Source organism: Pelodiscus sinensis, chromosome 2 (assembly GCF_052426305.1).
Source record: "Pelodiscus sinensis isolate ZL-2025 chromosome 2, ASM5242630v1, whole genome shotgun sequence".
Classification (NCBI taxonomy): Eukaryota; Metazoa; Chordata; order Testudines; family Trionychidae; genus Pelodiscus; species Pelodiscus sinensis.
Genome location: NC_143053.1, coordinates 149442696 through 149463807, shown reverse-complemented (window position 1 = coordinate 149463807; position 21112 = coordinate 149442696). Strand labels below are relative to the sequence as shown.

General features: G+C 43.3%; 1 long non-coding RNA gene across 1 annotated transcript; it reads right to left on the bottom strand.

Annotated features, from left to right (window-relative positions):
* Positions 1-238: 238 nt before the first annotated feature.
* On the bottom strand, positions 239-6017 carry LOC112544103 (uncharacterized). Its single transcript, XR_003087424.3, has 3 exons — positions 5916-6017; positions 529-594; positions 239-393 (listed from the first exon to the last, which is right to left on the bottom strand). It is a non-coding gene; the product is annotated as an uncharacterized LOC112544103 (long non-coding RNA).
* Between the last annotated feature and the right edge of the window lie 15095 nt (positions 6018-21112).

Here is a 21112-nt window from a genome sequence, read left to right as displayed (position 1 = left end):
TTATAAAATATTAAAAACTTACCCTGAGTCTTAAAAGTGGAAGCAAGCTTAAGAACACGGAAAATTAAATGGGTATATATTGCATTCAAATATCTTTAAAAAAAATAACAACCTTAAAGCAAAACCTGCAGTTCAGTATTGCCAACTCCAAATATTCAAAAATCATGTCTCAGGTTCACCAAAAACCATGAGATTGACTTTAAAATAATCAGATTATATAAAAATAATAGATTTCTATTTGCCTTCTGCTTTTTACCTCTTTAGGATGCACTGGGGTCAAATTTTGAAGTCTTCTTCATAGCCTCAAGGACTAGAAACTTACTTTTCCTTTAAGAATACAGGTCCTTTAAGAATACAGGCTAAAAGCATCACATCTCCACTTGACTCCAGGAGCTGGGGTTTTAAGGAAAGCAATAATTACCAGGAGACCCATGACAAAATCACGAGAGTGGGCAACACTACGATTAGTTACAAAATCTAAGCCAGATATTGAGGACCACCCCACCCCAGCAAGCAGCTGTAATTTACCTGCAGGTGATCAAGTGTAGAAGGGCAAGGAATGTCAACAGTTCTTACAGCCTCAGAGAGGTGAGCCTGGAGAAAGGAAGACCAGGTCATGAGACACACATCCCCTCCACCTCAATGAATCTAATTATATTGGCAGGAGAACACACCAGGTGGTGCTAACAGCATGTTTTAGGTGTGGCGAATCCCCCTCCTCGATGTGGTTCTCTTTACTAACTAAGACTATGTAATTATCACTGCATTTTTAAAATGGATGTAACAAATGTCTGCCTTTGTTTCAGTATCGCCATAACGACAGATGGGCTCAGACAGAGCAAGCGTTTTAGTGGAACTTCCCAGCAGGAGGCCAAGTCAGATGAGGTGCAGTAGAATATGGGGGCTCACTAACTGAATGCACAAAGCAGGGGATTGCAAAAAACATTTCAAAGGGGAGTCCTTTTTTGCCTATTTTAATTTTTAAATTAAATATCAACAATGAAATTGTTAGTGAAAGAGACCCAAGGTAGCTTTCATCTTTGAAGTCTCCTATTTGGTCAGACATTGAAATAGTGAGTTACATTCCCTGGGCCTGAGCTCCCACCTTCAAAATAAGAGTTATAAATACTTCACATGTATTTAAACTCACAGCCTACGTCTACACTGCAAGGTTTTTGCACCAAAATCTGCAGCATATCCACACCTCAAATGGGCTTTTGCGCAAGTAAATCGGCAATAAAATGGCAGAACAGAGGGCTTTTCCAGTGTAGGTAAACCTCTTTTTACGAGATATAACTCCTTTTTGCGCTACAGCTCTTGCGCAAAAAGGCATGTGTGGACTCTCGGCAGGGGTTTCTTGCGCAAAAAGAGCCTATCTGAAAAAGGACAGGGGTCTTGTGCAAGTGTCCATGCAGAGTGGACGCTCTCTTGCGCAAAAGCGCATCACAAAAGCAATGCACTTTGAGGTGAGGATGTGCTTTTGTGTAAGAAGTTTTTGTGCAAGAACTCTTCCACAAAAGACTACTTGCGCAAAAACCCTGCAGTGTAGACGTCGCACACAGTTATTTCATGTACAGTGAAATATGTCTGAGGCGGGAGAATAGATCCATGTCCTGACCTAAATGATCAGGGGCTTGCCTCCTTATTTGCTGAACCTGAAGTCAATCAAACTTTTGGGTGTGCAGAGAACATAGAACTGGGCAATGGACTGTCCAGACTGCAACTTCCTATTTACTTGTTAATTTAAATATATTAGGTATTTAAGTGACTTAGTCCTTGTGTGATCTGACCAATTAGTTCTTCAATGGGAGCTTGCCCTGAGTAAGGACTGCAAGGTCAGGTCCATATGGTAAGTCCATCCCTGTGAAGGAGGTATGAACAACAGCCTCTGTACCTCTAGGAGAGTGAACATATCTAGAGGTGAGGTAAATACCTTTATTACTACAGAGCCATTTCTCTTTTAACATTTAAGCTCATTCACAAAATTAAAATGTTTGGTCTGATCCAACACACAAGCCTAATAAAGCTTTGGGTATGCGTAACTTGAGGTAAAGTTGGAGCATGTTTTTCACAAAAACGGCAACTTTCTTGGTGAGGAAATGTGACAAACATTATGACTGGTTATGTGTATTACAGCAGCATCTAGGGGCTGCATTGGAGATGTTGATCACTATGCCTAACACATTGGGTAGGAGGCAGTCCCTGTACAGTATAACTTACAATCTAAATCGGCAAGACAGGCAAAGAGTAGGAGAGGAAACAGTGCATAAGACAGGCCTGCACAACATGCGGCCCACAGGGGCTCACTGTGCAGCCTGTGACAACTACGGGAGGCGTGGCCCCATCCGATCCGCTGGCTGGGCGGAGGAGCGGAGCACCGCCGAGGAGCGGGAAGTGCGGTGATTCTCGCCGCCAGGCTGCCTGCATGCCGCTCCGGCGTGAGGAGGCGAGGCATGAGCAAGAGGGCGGGACGCCAGCAGATGCCAGGACTGACATCTTGACTCAAAAAGACAGAAGCCAGGTAGGGGAGGGGAAGAGGCTTGTGCTGAGGGGAGGGGGGAAAAGGTGAGGAGAAAGGGGAAGATACCAAGGGGCAGGGTGAAGGAGACACAAATGAGACAAATGCCAGGGGCCAAGTGGACACACGCGTTTTTGGGTTTTTTTTTGCTTAACAAACATTTTTAGCCACATGTTTGGTATTTTTTGGAAGAGCATCCCTACTTGCAGCCCGTAGCTGTTTTCTTTGGAGTAATATAGCCCTCGTCGCTTTCCGAGTTGTGCAGGCCTGGCATAAGTGACATGTCCAAGGACACACAGCAGAGCAATAGTAGATCAGGGAATAGTGCCCAGTGCTCCTGACTCCCACTCCAGTACTCTACTCACTATACTACACTACCTTTTTGATAAACTTTAAATGGAAAAGAGGCATTCTCATGATACTAAAACCAGTAGATTCAAAACAACAAAAGTATTACAAACAGCACCCTAATTTTGCATTCACTATTCATGTGACAGTGACAGTAATGCCAATGAGGCTATGTAGGGGTATGTCTACACTACAGCGCTAATTCGAACTAACTTAGTTCGAATTAGTTAATTAGAACTAAGGTAATTCGAACTAACGCATCCAGACTAAAAAACTAGTTCGAATTAGCGTTTTGCTAATTCGAACGAGCATGTCCACATTAAGTGGACCCTTAGCCGGGGTTAAGGATGGCCGGAAGCAGTGCCGGCAGGGCATCAGATGAGGACTTAGAGCGTGGAGCTGCTGTCTCAAGCTAGCCGAGGGCTGTGCTTAAAAGGACCCGACCCCCACCCCGGACAGACAGTTCTCAGGGGTGCCCCGCTTGCAAAGCAGTCCTGGCTTGGATTGCCCGGAGTACCCACACTGGGCACATCACAGCACTCGGCCATCAGACCGGCTGCACTTGCTGCAGGCTGCCATCTGGGGAGAGGGAGCAATTGGGGGGCTGCAGGAGAGCTTCCTCCCCCAGAAGCCCGCAGAGCCAGCCCAGTCCTCCCCATCGGGAGCTCGTACCCCATTCCTCCCTCACCTCCTTCCACTTACCCCTCCCTAACCCCCCTTCCTGATGTACAAAATAAAGGACAATTGTGTTCAAAAATAGAATCTCTCTTTATTGAAGAAAACTGGGGGAGACTGGGAAAAGGAGGTGGGAGAGGGGAAGAGAGAGGGTGGGAGAGGGGAGGGCAACTACAATGATCAGGGGTTGGGAACAGGTCCCATATGAAGAGAGGCTAAAGAGACTGGGACTTTTCAGCTTAGAAAAGAGGAGACAGAGGGGGGATATGATAGAGGTCTATAAAAGCATGAGTGGGGTGGAGAGGGTGCATACAGAAAAGTTCTTCATTAGTTCCCATAATAGAAGGACTAGAGGACACCAAAGGAAATGAATGGGTAGCAGGCTTCAAACTAGTAACAGAAAGTTGTTCTTCACAAAGCAAAGAGTCAACCTGTGGAACTCCTTGCTGCAGGAGGCTGTGAAGGCTAGAACTAGAACACAGTTTAAAGAGAAGTGAGATAAAGTGATGGAGGTTGGGTCCATGGAGTGGTATTAGCCAGGGGGTAGGAGTGGTGTCCCTGCCCAGAGTTTGTGGAAGGCTGGAGAGGGATGGCACGAGACAAATGGCTTGGTCACTGTCTTCGGTCCATCCTCTCCAGGGTCCCTAGTGTTGGCCACTGTCGGCAGACAGGCTACTGGGCTAGATGGACCTTTGGTCTGACCCAGTACGGCCATTGTAAGCTCAGGGCTCAGGGTCGGGGGTCTCAGTGGACCACCTTGATTTTCATGCACACCTGCTCCTGGGTGGCCAGGCTGGCAGCTCTCCTGCCCTAGATGACCACTTTCCTGTGCCTAGTGCGGAGGTCGTGGACGAGGTCCACGATGTCCGCACTAGACCAGGCGGGTGCCCGCCTCTTGCGGTCCCGGGCAAGCTCCCGGGAGCTGCCAGCCTGGTCCCGGGAAGAGGGGGAGGGCTGGGGGGCTTCGGGTGGCTGGCTCGAGCAGTGCCAGGTGCAGGGTCTGCTGGCTGGGTGCTGGCAGGCTTGCACCTGGCACGGGCACCGTAGCCAGCCCGTGCCCCTTTAAGGGGTCCGGGGCCGGGAGGGGGGCATACGAGTTTCCCTGGTGTTGGCCAGAGTGGCCACCAGGGAAAGCTGGGGAGGGCTAGCCTCCCACTAGTTCGAATTAAGGGGCTACACACCCCTTAATTCGAACTAGTAAGTTCGAACTAGGCTTAGTCCTCGTAGAATGAAGTTTACCTAGTTCGAACTAAGAGCTCCGCTAGTTCGGATTAAGTTCGAACTAGCGGAGCGCTTGTGTAGCGCCTATCAAAGTTAATTTGAACTAACGTCCGTTAGTTCGAATTAACTTTGTAGTGTAGACATACCCTAGGTGAGCAAGGCAAACAGGATTTGACTGAGCATTTGGAACTAGGCTAGAGTAGATAGGGAATATTTAGAAGGAAGAAATTCATCCTTAATGTATTGAATTAATGACTCATTGGAATATTGCAAGATATGGATTAAACAATAATTACTAATGGATAAGGAGATTAACATTTTCATAAATGACAAGCTATTGATATAGTAATTGTATAAGGGTTAATCAAATGCTTATTGTTAATGTGATAGTTATGAATTGAACTCTTATATTTGTAGTGATTTATTAAATTACAGGAAAAAGCACGTGGTGCAGTATATATATATAAAATGTGTGTATTTTCTTTTTAACACTGGATATCTTGTTTTTACATTAGTATTTGGGGGCTGAACAAGCAGCCCTTACTCACAGAAATAGCTTAGCTTTCATGGTTTTACTGCTGTGAATTCCGTGTTGGCTTACGACTCTGACTTGAACCTCCCAAAGCAATGACATTTATTAACATTAAGGGTACAACTGACGTCATATCTACAGTAACATATTTGTTTGCAAGCACTTTATTTACCATGTAACTATTTTAATGTCAAGTCTAAGATGGAAGCGAGGGGAAAAGAGAAGAGGCAGTGGGAGCACCATGCTTTCACTTATTAATCTGTTGGGGTTCTTTTTTTTTTTTTAACTATGCTTTTAAGTTTATGAAAAGGTCATTCAGAGCTCTGGTTGGAAATTGTTTGGTGGGAAATTTTAACCAATAAACAATCTAAACGATAAACATGCAATGAAATATGTGTAAATACCCGAGATATCTGAAATATACCTGGGCCCCTATCCTGTCAAGCGATCTGTTTAGTTTGATTTAAAAATACCTTCTTCCCTGCACACTAAATTCTGCTGTGGTCTGAGGCCCTTGTTTCCCATGAATAAATACTCCCGTAGACTCAAAGTGATTTAAAAAGAGACTTTGATATCAGAGAAACTTTCAAATATATTAGATATAAATAAAAACTCATTTACCTTTCACATGGTTTTCATTATTTATCTTGCTATGTTTCCTAATTAACTGAAGGTATTTGAGTTTAAACAAGACTCTGCCTCTTTCCTACTCTTCCTACTCGATTCTGCAGAGAAGTTAGAATGCAGCATTTGTGGTATCATCTTACTTTCCATGGCAACAGTCAGTGATGTTAGAAACACTGGATTGTAACTCAGAGAGGGCAAACCCCAAAGGCTTAGAAGGTCAGTTCAGACACTTACCTGAACCTATGAATTTCCCCAGTCTGGCCCACATAAGTTTTCCCCCTTTACTTACTCTTCCTTACCCTGATGACTGACTTCCAGGGTACGTCTAGACTGCAAGCTTCTTTCAAAAGAAGCTTTTTCCATGTTGTCCGCCTCCTTCTCCTCCTCCGCCTTGACCTCTGGCCAGGCGACGATGGGTGTGTTGAGGCCGGAGTTTATGATGTGTGGGGAAATGGCTACCCCACCCCCTATGATTTGGTGCAGCTCCTGGTAGTAAGGGCAAGTGTGGGGTCCTGCCCCAGAGCATGAGCTGCACTCTCTGGCCCTCATGTATCCATGGCAGAACTCTTTGACATTACTTCAGACATGTTTCAAGGTCTGGGGTGGGTGTCCACGCTCCGCCAGGGAGTCGGCCATCCAGCCACAGATGTCTACATTGCAGTGCTTGAAGCGGAGATCCTGGAGTGTTTCCTCTTCACCCCACAGATTGAGGAGGTACAGGATCTCCACTCTGGACCAGGAAGGTGCCTGTCTCTTGGTCCCCCTGGGTGGGTCCTGGGAGCCCTGGTGCTGCTCCCTGCAAGGGCCAGGAGGGCCTTGGAGGCTTGTGGCTCCACCATGGGTGAGCAGGCCTGTAGCAGGGATAGTTACGCCGTCAGGTTGCTGCTCCCAGGCCTGTTTCCTGCCACATGGCTTGTCCAGGGTGCCTGCAGCTTTAAGAGGGGCCAGGAGACAGAAACTATAGAGTTGTGATTACTTTGGACGGAGTGTCCACCAGGGCACCTGTGTTATTTCCTTGAGGCCTCTTCTTTCAAAAGAAAACCCTCTTCCTCTTCAACAGACACCTTTTTCCAAAAGAGCTCTTTTAGAAAAAGTTGTTTTCCTCATAGAAAGAGGTTTATCAATGTCGGAAAAATCCCTCTGTTCTTTTGATTTTCTTTCGAAAGAATGCAATTGCAATGTGGATGTAATTCAAGTTTTTTTGAAAAAAAGGCTGTTTTTCCGAAAAAACAATGCAGTGTAGACATACCCTAGGAGACTTTGAAAAAAGACTTTATGAAATAAGTTTCCTAAGGCCCCAGGATCCAACCAGGGAAGCAGATATGATTCCAAATAAACTAAAATGAGGCCTTAATGGCATCATACAAACCTCAGCACAAAACTGTTATTCCTTTTGCTTGACTGCAAAAAAATCCTCTAACAGAGTGAAATGGAGGGTGTTTTTTTTTTTTTTTTTTTTTTTTTTTTGGCAATACCCTGAAAAGATTCCCAAATCAGATTCTAAATTTATTTAAGAGGGCAAGACACAAAACACACCCTATCACATCTTGTACCCCCACTTCACAGTTTAACCAATCTGCAGGCTGCAACCACTGTTGCTCTGACCGAGGCAGCTGCTCTTGAAGGAACACCTCTCCTGCAACCCCCACCTGACCAAAAGGCGAGCATGAGAGTTGCACCCAGAGTCCCTGCACACCCCACCCTGCCAGCTGCTCCATCAACCTGGGGAAAGAGGAAAGGGCCAAACTACTGCTTTACTCAACGGGAGTCCTACATCTGCTATAGCCCTCTTCTCTCTTTGCTGATGTCTGCCAGAATAGTGCCAACCTGAACCTGTGTTCCCCTCTCTACTTTTACCATCACATATAGAAGGCCTGCACCCTCACACCAGTTACGGGAGAACTGCCAATTCTGAGACATCTTAGACACACTTGTGTATCACTGTGCTGTGAAGGGCTAAAATGGATTAACAACAAGACCCCAAAAGTTGTAAAGTGATAGGGTGCATCTACACAGCACCCTAAACTCAAAATAAGATACGCAATTTGCACTATGCATATTGCATATCTTATTTTGATTGTATTTCAAAATAGCTTATTTTGAAATTTGGCACATGTACACAGCCCCAAATTTCAAAATAACACACTATTTCAATACATCCCTTAACCCTTGTGGAACAAGGGTTACAGGGATGCTGGAATAATGTGCCCATTATTTCAAAAAATATTTTGAAATAATGGGTGTGTTTAAAAGATGTGGAGTAGCTATTTCAGGATACCTCTGGCATCCTGAAATAGCCCCACTGTCTAGACGTACCCATAGAGAAAGAGAATTAAACACAATAAACATAAAAATGTCTGCCAGTACATTCATGGATCGGAGAAACTTCAGAGACCATGGATCATATTAAGCTCAGAGATTATTTGATTACTGAATTGTGCCCAACATATATAAGAAACAGGGAAATCAAACTCTAAAAATTCAGTGTGGGAGTGTCACAAAATCTACTTATATTGAAAAAATATGTGCCACAAAGAGACATTTCTCTTGGCTATCCTTTGCTTGGGATACAAAATGTTGCCTATTAGGAAAGAAATTAGATTAAAAAAGAAGTGAAATATTATAGATATGTATACTCTTCCCTATAATTATTGCTAAAATAATTAGATATCCGAAACAATGTTAATATATTATACATATGTGCTATGGAAATCGACTTAATAAACTAATATTTCTTATGTATATCATTTTTAGACTGCAAAGAGAAGTTTAAAGATAAAAGAATCTTGCTCCTAAAGAAACAAATTAACTTCTCTTTAATATTGAAGGTGTATATTATTTAAGATAGTCCTGTATTCTTGTATTTTCATGAAAAAGGTCAAAACGTTTCATGTACTTATAGGAAATATACATAAAAGAGCCCTACACAGATACAAAATTAGTATCCACATTTGTATCTAGGTCTGCAAAAATGATCCATGGATATCTACAAATTTGGTTCTAGATCCAAAATTTGTATCCACATTCACATATATATATATATATACAGTAATTCCTCATTTAACACGTGCCCGCTTAACACGTTTTCGCGATAGCACAATTATTTTTTTAGGAAACATTTTTTTAATACACGACCGTTCCTGGAATAACACGATTTCTCCAGCCGGCCCGTTGCCGGCGGCTGCGCGGGGCTTCCCCCGCCTCCCTGCAAAGCAGTGGAGGGTTTGACACTCACCGCACTGTTCCCCACTGACTCACCCTTGCTGGATGCCTTGCCCCCTCTCCTCTGCCCCCGCTTGCAGGCCGGCAGCTGGGTTTCCCCAGTCAGCCCCTTGCCGGCAGCTGTGCGCGGCTTCCCACGCCTCCCTGCAAAGCGGAGGAGGGTTCGCCACTTGCCGTGCCGTTCCCTGGCGACCACCCTCCCCTCCAGTCGCAGTGCAGGTCCTGGCAGACCTGTCACAGGGGCATACTTCCAACCCAATCCCTCTCTTCCCGTTTCCTTCCCCAGAGCCAAACACCTCCCCTCCCTGCTGTAACCCAGTCCCCTTTCTCCCCCAACTTTATGTCCTGGTTCCAACAGACACCACCGCTTGAAACACAACCCACACCTTTTCCATTATTTTCAATGGGAAAACTGACCCCGCATAACACGTTTTCACTTAACACAATCATTTTCTGAAACGTATCTATAATGTTAAATGAGGAATTACTGTAAACAAAAGTGAGCCACGGATATCCATATTCACACATGTAGATGAGGATACCTGTGAATATAAAGCAGACATCTGTGGATTTGAAGGGCTCTATCAATATGTATCACAAATCTGTAGCATTTTGATTTTATATGTCCAGTTTATTTACAACTAAATCAATCTTTTTAAAGTGTGGCATTACTGGATTATGAATTAGCTAAGAGTAAATAAAGAATGAATATATTTTGGAAGGGTGGAAAAAGACCATGGAATTGATTAAATTTCTTTGAAAGGTGAAAGTGTATTTTATAATTTTATACAGGGAATATCATATGCCTCACCTGGGCAGAATATTTTGAGACATCCAATTGTGAAAATTGTGGCATCACATCACAGATAACTCTTTAATCCTGGTGTATCTTTCACATTAATGAAAAATGCCAAGTTCCAAGACATGCAAAATTCAGTGTCTATTCTTGTGCATAAATTTGTGAGTTGGGGCGCCTTTGTGAATTTCACTCAAAGTGATTCAGAATACTTGGTTTTGTTCAAAGAAAAGTTTGTATGAAGGATTTTCCACAACCAGGCAAGAAGATAAGGGTATTCCTGCTATGTCTACCATTCAGAGAATTTGAGCCATTAGATGAAGAATACAAACTTAAGTTACTGTTGCAAGAAGAAAAAGACAAGGAAATGTAAGGTTTAGAACTGGTTTAAATAAAAACGGGCTTACCTTCAAAAACATGAAAATAATATTTAATATTTTTCATAATTTCCATCAACATGGCCATAATTTTTAGCTGTTTTCAATACACAAGAAAATTCAATCACTCTGTTAAAATTTTGAATAAGTTTTGCAATAAGTTTTCCATCTGTGGATATGTCTACTCTGCAACCATGGGGAGTGATACAACTCACACTGACATATCTGGGCCAACTTTAATCTTGCTAGCTCGGGAACCAGAGCCAGGATGCCACAGCAGTATGCACTATCATTCAGGTTGCTCCCCAAAAGTAATTAACCCTTGTTTGTCAGCCGATGGTCAGGGCAGTGCGTGGTATGTGTGTGTGTGCGTATCAGGGGGTGGAATGTAGCCAGACAGGAACCCTCCCTGTAACATCCATCTTGCTTGCCTGGAGCATATCCGGGCCTCCTGTCAAGGCTTCAAAGACTATGCTGATTTGACTATGCTTCAAAGACTATGCTGCTCTGTGTGCCCTGTATGCTCCAGGCAAGCAAGGTGGATGTTACAGGGGGGGTTCCTGTCTGGCTACAATGTTCTGGGTACTCTTGTACAACTCATACCCAAATGTGCATGGCCACAGTTGAATTAAAGCTAATTTGGGTGTGTCTGAGTAAGTTGCAGTCACACCTCATGATTGCTACACCGACATACCCAACAAAATGGAAACAACCTTGAAATTTCCAAATATTTCACAATTATTTTTCCTTTTTTTCTGACCAGCTCCAATATGTAATAAAGCTAGCCAGGCACTGTGATAAAATCATGTCATTACTCAGACAGATACTTCCCAGACCAAGTGTATCAGAGCAAGGTGCTGCACACTGATTTTGATTCACTTGGCTTTTAAAATCTTCAGGTAGGTTTTGCTCCAAGGATTTGCAGTCCCTAGAAAGCCTTGTGCAGTTAGATAGCATTTTAGGTTTTTACAACCCTCCATGTACTACTCCAGAAGTGTGCCCTAGGCCTGAGACATCAAAGGGGGAGAGGATAGTTCTGCCTCCACAACCATTTCTTGTCTTTTTTGCTTGCCCATTGTAGGAATTACTTTTTGAGGTAGGAGGGGCTTTTTATTTTTCATGTTATTGCAATATGGATACCACTCCATGGAGCACAAGACAGAGATTATACACCCTCATTTTCCATGGATACTGAGCAGCCATTACAAGTTAACAACGTTTAGGGACTAATTAAGAGATCAGTTTCAAGAATCCTGAAACATTCGTTCTTTCAGCTTCCTCAGCAAGGAAGTTATGCCAGGTCAGACTCTTTGGCTGCGTCTAGACTGGCGAGTTTTTCCACTTTTGTGGAAAAACTTGCCAGCTGTCTACACTGGCCACTTGAATTTGCGCAAGAACCCTGACGATCTGATGTAAGATTGTCAGTGTTCTTCTGCAAATACTATGATGCTCCTGTTCGGGAAAAAGCCTTCTTGAGCAAATGTATTTGCGCAAGAGGGCCAGTGTAGACAGCTCAGGACTGTTTTGCGCAAAAAAGCCCCGATGGCAAAAATGACGATCGGGGCTTTCTTGCGCAAAACCACGTCTAGATTGGCACGGACGCTTTTCCGCAAAAAGTGCTTTTGTGCAAAAGCGTCCATGCCAATCTAGACGCTCTTTTCCGCAAATGCTTTTAACTGAAAGACTTTTCCGTTAAAAGCATTTGCGGAAAATCATGCCAGTCTAGATGTAGCCTTTGGGTATGTCCCTACTGTAGCTAAAAGCAAACCTAGTAGCGAGGCACCAGCTAATGCGTTAAAGATAGCAATGTGGACATTATGGCTCAGACTGGAGCTTGGCTCAGACTGTCATTATGGCTCAGACTGTCATGCCCTCACTACTCCAAGGCTTCAGAGCCTGAGCTCTAGCCTGAACCAGAATACCCACATTTATTTTTAGCACACTAGCTCAAGTCCTCCTAGCACAGGTCTGGCTACTAGACTTGCTCCCAGCTCAGTGTAGACATACCCTTATAGGTTCACACCCACTTACCTATTTGGGATCAACCTCTTTCACATCACTTTTGAATTTAGCCTATAATCAAATTTGGCCTATAATCACTGCAGATCCACTTGAATTTAAACAGGCAACTTAAAGCAGAAAGGTGCTGCTACCCTATGAACGTTCCCTGGAGTTATCAAATATTTGTTTAGCTCCATTTCCATTATTCAGTGTTTCTGTATGTGCATTTGGGGATAGGTCTACTCTTGGTGAGCAGAAATATGCATAGATATCAGCGGACCAGTTTGAACTTAATATATGGCACTCTTCTTTGACCATTTATGATATATTTTGTGTTTAAGGCCCAAGTAATAGTGTATCTATTTTTTTCTCTGACCTGCAACTTTTCCAGGAATCATTTTTTTCCAGAAACACATAATACTAAGTGCATAGTTCAAGGTGCAAGTCCATGTACACAGGGGCGGATATAGGGCAGGGTGAACAGGGCGGCCGCCCCAGGCCCCGCGCTTAAAAAAGCCCCGCGCATGCGCGGTGACGTCACCGCGCATGCGCATAGCGTCACGGCGCATGCGCCGTGGCAAAGGGGAGGCCCCGCGGAGTTATGCTGCCCGGGGCCCCGCAAAACAGTCATCTGCCCCTGCATGTACAGACAGGAAAATGCAAAACAATTCAAATTTAAATTAGATGGCTTTTTTTACTTGGCTCTGGCACCAATGACAAAGAAATCTAAGATGCACAAAGCTATATGCTTCGTGTTTACCAAATATCAGAATGAAGCATTAAATTACAAAATAAAAAATTCCCTAGAACAATTTGTTGTTCTCTCTAAAGGCTATTTCAATTATTATCATTATGAATTGATTTTCATAGTCTCTTTTCTTTTTGTTCTCATTTTGAAAGTTCTGTGCATCTTAGGGTGTGTCTACACTGCAAGGTTTAACTCAAAATAAGCTATGCAAACTGAGCTACATCAATTGTGTAGCTTATTTTGAAATCGCTAATTTTGAAACTGGGAGCATCTACACGACACTTATTTCGAAATAGAGCACTCTTTCCTCTCACTTCCCTTACTCCTTGTACAATGTGGATTACAGGAGTCCGGAAAAAAAGTCCTCCAGCTTGACAGTATTTCAACATTATTTCAAAGTAACTGCCTGCTGTGTAGACATGGACTAAGTTATTTCTAAATAACGATAGTTATTTCCAAATAATACTGCTGTGTAGACATACCCTAAGACACACAAGAATGCTGATACATACACTATATAGTTTTTGTAACAATATGAAGCAGTCCAATTAGCACTGAATCACATGACTTTGCCTTCTAGAAAGGGTGCAGAGGGAATTTATAAAGTAGGCTAAATTCTACTGCTTTAAAGCATGTGGCAAATAATGTGGCTTATTTACATGATCAGGCAATGTAGCCCTGAGCACATCTAGCAAAGGATTCCTTCCAATGTGATTTGCCTGCATCTTATTTCACAGTTTCTATCAAAACTAACTAAAGTAAATTAACTTTAAAAAGTATGTGCCACTTGTCATGGGCAGGATGTCCCAAGAGGGTTGATTTCTCCCCACAGGATTTATATCTGTAATGAAATGTCCTTTACAAAAATGGGCCATTCCTGCAGGTTGAGAAGCCCTGCTGAACGCAGAATGGCTACTGGTGTCAGTCTCCCGCACAAAGGCTGCAAAGTCTGACCCATAATTAATTAATTTTTTTTCTCCGTATTTCTATGGATTGTGCCCAATTATTACCAACAGTGGGCCAGACTGCCCCCTCTCATAAAAATAATAAAACCTGCTTGAAGTAATTAGGGGAGGAGGAAAGCTCAATAAACGTCCATTATGGAGCTCTCCTGGCACTGTCCCCTCTGTGAGGAAGGGCTCAGGTGCAGGGCAAAGATTAGAAACCGCAATCACTCCCAGCACCAGATCTTAAGTATCCACAGAAAAGGGCCCCCTCACTCAATCTGCTAAAAGCTGTCCTACAGGCACAGGGATTGCTCTGCTGGTCCCCTCTCCTTGCTAATGCAACTCCTATTGAAGTCAGACTGCCACTGACTGGGTCCCCCTGTGGATGCTAAGTGCTAGCTGAGCAGAGGAACCAATACGAGATAATACATCCCACAGCTGTATTTGCTTCTGTCCTTACTTTGGCATGGAAATTGAGGATTAGAGCAGGGGACTCTCTTCTACTTCACCCAACTTTCTCCAGCACTAACAGTCAACGAAGCCCATTTCATGTGGAGTGTGACTGGGATATGTACAATTACTATCATATTTCCCCTTCCTGCACCTCAGCTTCTCTCTGATAACGCACAAGCTTAAACTTTGCCTTTCCAGAGTTAAATCCACTGCATTTCAATCCCAATTATTTTAGATAGCTAACAGTCATGGCCACAGAGAGAAAGCACACACACGTTCTTAGAATATAAATATTCATATTTAGTGCAAGCAAGCAAATAAGGCAGTTTACAAAGAAATGGAAATACTTAAATAACTTTTTAAACCAACCTATTAGCTAGATAGACTATCAATGAAATCCTTCCAAAAACAACTTTCACATTCCTGCGGCTGCTTACAACAATGCACGTTCCTGGAAAATAAACATGCTTAATAACATCTGCATTACTGTCATAGAATTGAAATAGAACATTCTTTTGGAGGACTCGCATATATACTCAGTCTTTCCTCTCTGATGTTCTCCGAGACAATTACCTATCCTGTGGTGTATCCAAAACTGTAATGTTTGTATCCTGGGTCTCCCTACACTGACAGGTAATTGCAGAGTACCCCTAGCTATGTGTATGCAGCTACCAGCACAAATGCAATCTCCCAGTGTAGAGGCGCTGCCTTGCTCTCCCTCACCCCTAACCTGGCAGGGCTGCTTGCCACGCTGCTGCTGGCTTCCTGGGCAACAGAGGCTCCAGAACCTGCTGCCAGGGTCTAGCCCCGCATATCCGGGGGGAGCTGCAGGGCTCCAGTCCCATGCTCCAGGGGATTGCTGTGGAGCTCCAACCCCAGCTGGCCCTGGACTGCATGCCCGGAGTTCTGCATTCCACTAGGGCTCTTGGACATTTCAAAGGAGGAATGCGGAAGTGCCTATCGACTAGTTAAGTAGTCGATGGAAATTCCATCGACTACTCGACTAGTAAATTAACCGGTATTTTACATCCTTAGTGCCAGGTAACTGGTAAGAGGATGCCTGTAGAGAAGCTGGTTCTCCTCCCTGCGACCTTCCCTAGTCTGGAAAACTCATTTGTCCAGGACCAGTCAGGTTCCAAGGGAGCCAGCTTAGGGAGGTCCAACCTGTACTCAGTATTGTCAGTACAAAGGTTTGTATTTCAACAGGGCATGGCTTGTTTCCACGTGCTTTTCATATTATACCTCTGCTGTGTCTAGTAGAGTGAGGGATAGGATTGGGAGACTCGAGATTCACTCATAAATAATTGCAGTCAAATTATTCAAATAAACTACACCACTATATCAAATAAAAGTGATAATGGTTAGAGCCCTGCAAATCCACGGATATCTGCTTTATATCTGCAGATGTGGATGCAGAGATCCATAGTTCATATCTGTGAAATGGATGCTGATACAAATTTTGTATCTAGAGCCCTGAAAATTTGCAGGCATCTGCAAGTATCCATACCCGCAGATGTCAGTACAGATATCTGCGGCTCATTTTTTCAGATACAGATGCAGATAAAAATTTTGTATCTATGCAGGGCTTTAATAATGGTCTTACATCCACTCTGCACAAGTCAAAATGACTGTGCAATGTGCAAGGCAGTAGAAAATCAGGCCCAATATATGCCATTTCCTGAATGGGTACCGGTACTAACTTCAAAAATGCCTGAGCTTTAGAAATCTCCATTTTGGTTCATTTGCAAGTAGCTAATGTGGGAGACCAGCTATTTTCCTTGCCTCTGTCCATTAGTTGAATATGAACTCTATTTCTCTCCCCCCAGCAATATCTCCCCCCCCCCCAACACATACACACCCCTAGAGCGGTATCAAACCCATAAACTGACATTTTTCTAAATGAAAGATGACTTTACTGACCATTTGACTTTGCTGAGTAAACATCAGGATCTGATTTACATGGTGGCGCCCCTCCTCATCCCACCCCCACCTGGAGCTGCTGCATGCAAGCAACCATTTGCCTTGGACCATAAGAAGAAAAAGGTTGGCGCAACATTGGTTAGTTTTTCAAAAAGCTATAGATTTTCTATTTGAGCTTAGCCCCACAACCAAGTCTCAATCCTCGTACTGTTACTAATAAGAATTGTTACCATAAACTACCCTGACCAGATAGCAAATGTGAAAAATTGGGACGCCGAGTGGGGGGATAATAGGCATCTCTATAAGACAAACACTCCAAATAGGAAGACTGGCACATCTGGTTACCCTACGACCAGGCAAAATACACTTCTTACTTCTCTAGGTTTCTACCCTTCTTCAGGTTTCAGGACTCAGGCCATCACCTGGCTCTTGGTGGAAGTTCTCTCAGACTAGGCCCTGGGTTGCAGTCTGCAGCTGGTACTAACTGTGATTACCTCAGAAGCTCTGATTAATGTCCAGACTTTGCAATTCTGTTCCCTCTGGGGCAATAGAGTGGTAATCAGTGGCCTAACAGCCTTCTTAAAACAAAGTAATAATTATTAAGAACAAAAATACTGCAGAGAAAAACAGATCTTAAGAACAGCTTATGTGTAAATATGATTTTCCCCCAAAGGTTTACAGCTCTCTGGATATGAGAAGGGCATTCTGCTTAGTCTCTCTCTCTTTCTCTCTCAGCTAGCCTGTCTTCCTAGCCAGCTGCTGTGAAGTGGCACTCATCTCCCCACTACCCAGGGTTTTTAACCCATTAGTAGTTTTTTTTTGGGGGGGGGGGGGGTGTCATGATTATGAGGGTTAGCCAGCAGCCTGGGGATTAAGGGGTTAACTACACCTAGCCAGGTGGAGTGACCAATAGGAATGTAGGTGGGACTTTTCAAACTGGGACAAAGGAATTTGGGTTTTTTCTCTCTTTTCTTCCTTTTGTCTCTCTGAGAGAGTTCTCTGCAGCTACAGAGAGGGACAAGCATGTCTCTCTCTCTCTCCAAGACATCATTCTTTATTTTCTGTAAGTAGGGTAAAGTTTAGGTAGTTTCGTTAGGTTTTATTGTGTTATGGATTGGGTATGGGATCTGAGATCTGGCACTGCTTAAAAGATGTTTTGGCTTTTCTTTGTAACTAAGTTCTAGGCCCATGGAGTTTCTCCATGAGTATATTTTGTTACCTTCCTCTCTAGTTATTATACTTGCAACCAGAATATTGTTGTAATAATAAAAGTTCTTTCTTTTCTTTTATTAACCTGGCAGTGGTTAATGGTGTGCCCTGATTTTTGTTTTAGGGGGAAGATTTCCCAAATGATCTTTCCCCTGGTTTCTTTAGCAACATTTGGGTGGTGGCAGCGGAAGTTTTATTCCCAAGATCTAGGTTTTTAAGATCTTGGGGGAAGTTTTATACCAAAGCCTGGTAGATAAGGCTTTGGGGTACACTTGCTGGCCCCCACTTCTGCATTTATCATGCCAGAGTGGGGAAGGAGCCATGACAGGGGGTATAGGGTTTTTTACTTCTATTTTCCCAACTTTGGATGAATAAGGCTTGCAACCTATTACAATCCTGTTAGAATCCTGTCTCTATTACAGACTGGAGACAGGATTCTGAAGCCAACAGCTTAACCAAATCGCTTTCAGGTATATGCTGGGGTGTCCTTTTCTACATCTAGGCTATGTCTAGACTGGCATGATTTTCCGGAAATGCTTTTAACGGAAAAGTTTTCCATTAAAAGCATTTTCGGAAAAGAGCATCTAGATTGGCACGGACGCTTTTCCACAAAAGCACGTTTCGTGGGAAAGCGTCCGTGGCCAATCTAGACGTACTTTTGCGCAAAAAAGCCCCGATCGCCATTTTCGCGATCGGGGCTTTTTTGCTCAAAACAAATCTGAGCTGTCTACACTGGCCCTTTTGTGCAAAACTTTTGCACAAAAGGACTTTTGCCTGAACGGGAGCAGCATAGTATTTCCGCAAGAAGCACTGATTTCTTACAGTAGGATGTCAGTGCTTTTGCGGAAATTCAAGTGGCCAGTGTAGACAGCTGGCAAGTTTTTCCGGAAAAGCGGCTGATTTTCCGGAAAAACTGGCCAGTCTAGACATAGCCCTATTGTGTGACTTTCCTGCTTGCTCAGTCCCATAGTCCACTATTCGTTAGTTAGAGCAATATATTCACACAGGAAATTCTAATATCCCTCCACAGTTATACCACAACGTTACCTCACGGACCAGGTCACTTTCAATATTCTAACCACTATCATTATATCATTATTCATATAGTAATATGTAGGAGCTCCATGACTACAACAATAACAATATACATTATTATGATGACATTTCTCTGCAGGATGTGGTGGCACCCAACTATTCTTCTGCTCATTTGAACTCTCCCTCCACTGGCAGCCAGCCAAGCAGGGGAGAGGGAGTATATCTTCCCAGTGTCCAGAGCAACTCCTCAATCTACGCCTCACCAGCATGCAATTGGTACACCTAAGAAGCATATGGTGATCACACTGTGACATCCAGAGCTAGGATGTTCATTTATTCTGTCCCAATGGCACAAAAACTGGTGCCACAAACTTTTTATTCAATTTAGCTGTTTTAGGCCAGCTAAAACAAGTTTTTTGTATGGCTTTTCATGTCTTTCCTGAATATATTATAAATGAAATTTTAGGCTCAGGTTCAAAATATCTTGATGTTTTTGAACAACACTAAAACATACTTAACTCCAAAATATCCCTTTTCAAACATTTTACAAATATTCCTATTGGGCAGTGAATTATAACAGTGAAAAACTGACATTTAAATTGGTAATTTAAACACTCAAAGAAGTAAATATTCAGTCTGGTGTGCAGGGAATGACTATTAATATTAGCGGTAACAGGAATTGCATGGTGACGAGCAGTGGCTGCAGAACTTTCTGGTGAGGAAAGCCACTTTCATGGGACTGTGTGCTGAGCTCACCCACACCCTGAGGCACAAGGACACATGAATGAGAGCTGCCCTGCTGCTAGAGAAGCATATGGTGATCACACTGTGGAAACTGGCTACTCCAGAATCATTTTAGAGTGGGAAAGTCAACTTTTGGACTCATGCTGATGGAAGCGTGCACGGCCATCAAGCACATCCTGCTCCAAAAGACCATGATTCTGGGCAATGTGTGTGAAATTGTGGATGACTTTGCATGGATGGGCTTCCCAAACTGTAGTGGAGTGATAGATGTCATGCACATTCCAATTCTGGCACCAGACCACCTAGCCTCTAAGAATGTTAACTGTAGGGGGAATGTGTCCATGGTTCTGCAGATGCTTGTGGATCACCATGGGCATTTCACAGACATTAACACAGGCTGGTCTGGAATAGTGCATGATGCACACATCTTTTGGAACACTGGCCTGTTCAGAAACCTGCAAGCAGGGACTTTCTTCCCGGACCAGAAGATTGCCGTAGGGGAAGTGGAAATGCCCATTGTGATTCGTGGAGACCCTGCATTCCCCTTAATGATGCGGCTCATGAAACCATCAATGAGGAGCTTTGACAGCAGCTAGGAGCAGTTCAAGAATACTGAGCAGGTGCAGAATGACTATGGAGTGTGCTTTTGGCCATTTGAAAGCCCGCTGGTGATGTTTATATGGGAAGCTGGACTTAGCCAGTGATAACATCCCTATGGTTATCTCTGAATGCTGTACCCGCCATACTATTTGTGAAGGGAAGAGTGAAAGCTTCTCTCATGGCTAGACCACTGTGGCAAAATGCCTGGAAGCCAAGTTTGAACAGCCTAAGGCCAGGGATATTTGAGAAGTACAACATGGAGCCATAAGGATCTGGGATATCTTCAGGCAGCAATTTGATGCTGAAAGTCAGTAATTTTTGTTGCCACTCATGCGAGTGCAGTGGCTGCATTGCTCAGGGGTTATTCTCATTGGTCCATGTGCTGCACTTAATGCTACAATGACCGTAGCTTTGCTGGGATATGCTTGCTTACATGTAATGGAATAAAGATTTATTTCAAACACATGCATTTAATTTATTAAACCTTGACATCCTTAATTCAAAGGTGGGGATTTGACTTATGCCAGACAGTATTTGATCTTTTCAAGAAAAGCCCCAGTAGATATTAATAAAAGGATCCAGGTCACAATCATCTCTATGGATAAATTACTTGAAAGAGTGAGGAAAAATGAACAAGATAGAAATAATGCTAGTGACCATGACAGCATAATACCTGTGGAACCAAGGATTGCTCTTGCTTTGAGAAAATATATTTATAACAACATGTTATTAAGGTTGTGTTTCATTTCCATTTGCTCACTTTATAAACAATCACTGTAATTTGCAAGGTATTGGAAATGCTGTCTGTTTGATTGTAATAGATGCTGATCTGTGATTTAACATAGGGTCTGATTCACCACTGATTTATTCTGGTTTCACAATGATGTAACTCTTGAAAACAATGCAGTTACTGGCATGAAATGGGAGCAATGCGACTGTAAGCACTAAGCTAAAAGGCCTCAAGGGATGGAGCTATCTGGAGCTCTCTGCCTTAAGAAGGGGAAAAGGCAATTCTGTCAACTTCACTTCCATAATTATTCACCCACCCATTCCATCTAATAGGTTTGGTGGTTTTGGTTGACTGTCTAAGTATATGTACATATCAATTATCTTGACATTACTCCAAAAATGGCAAAGAA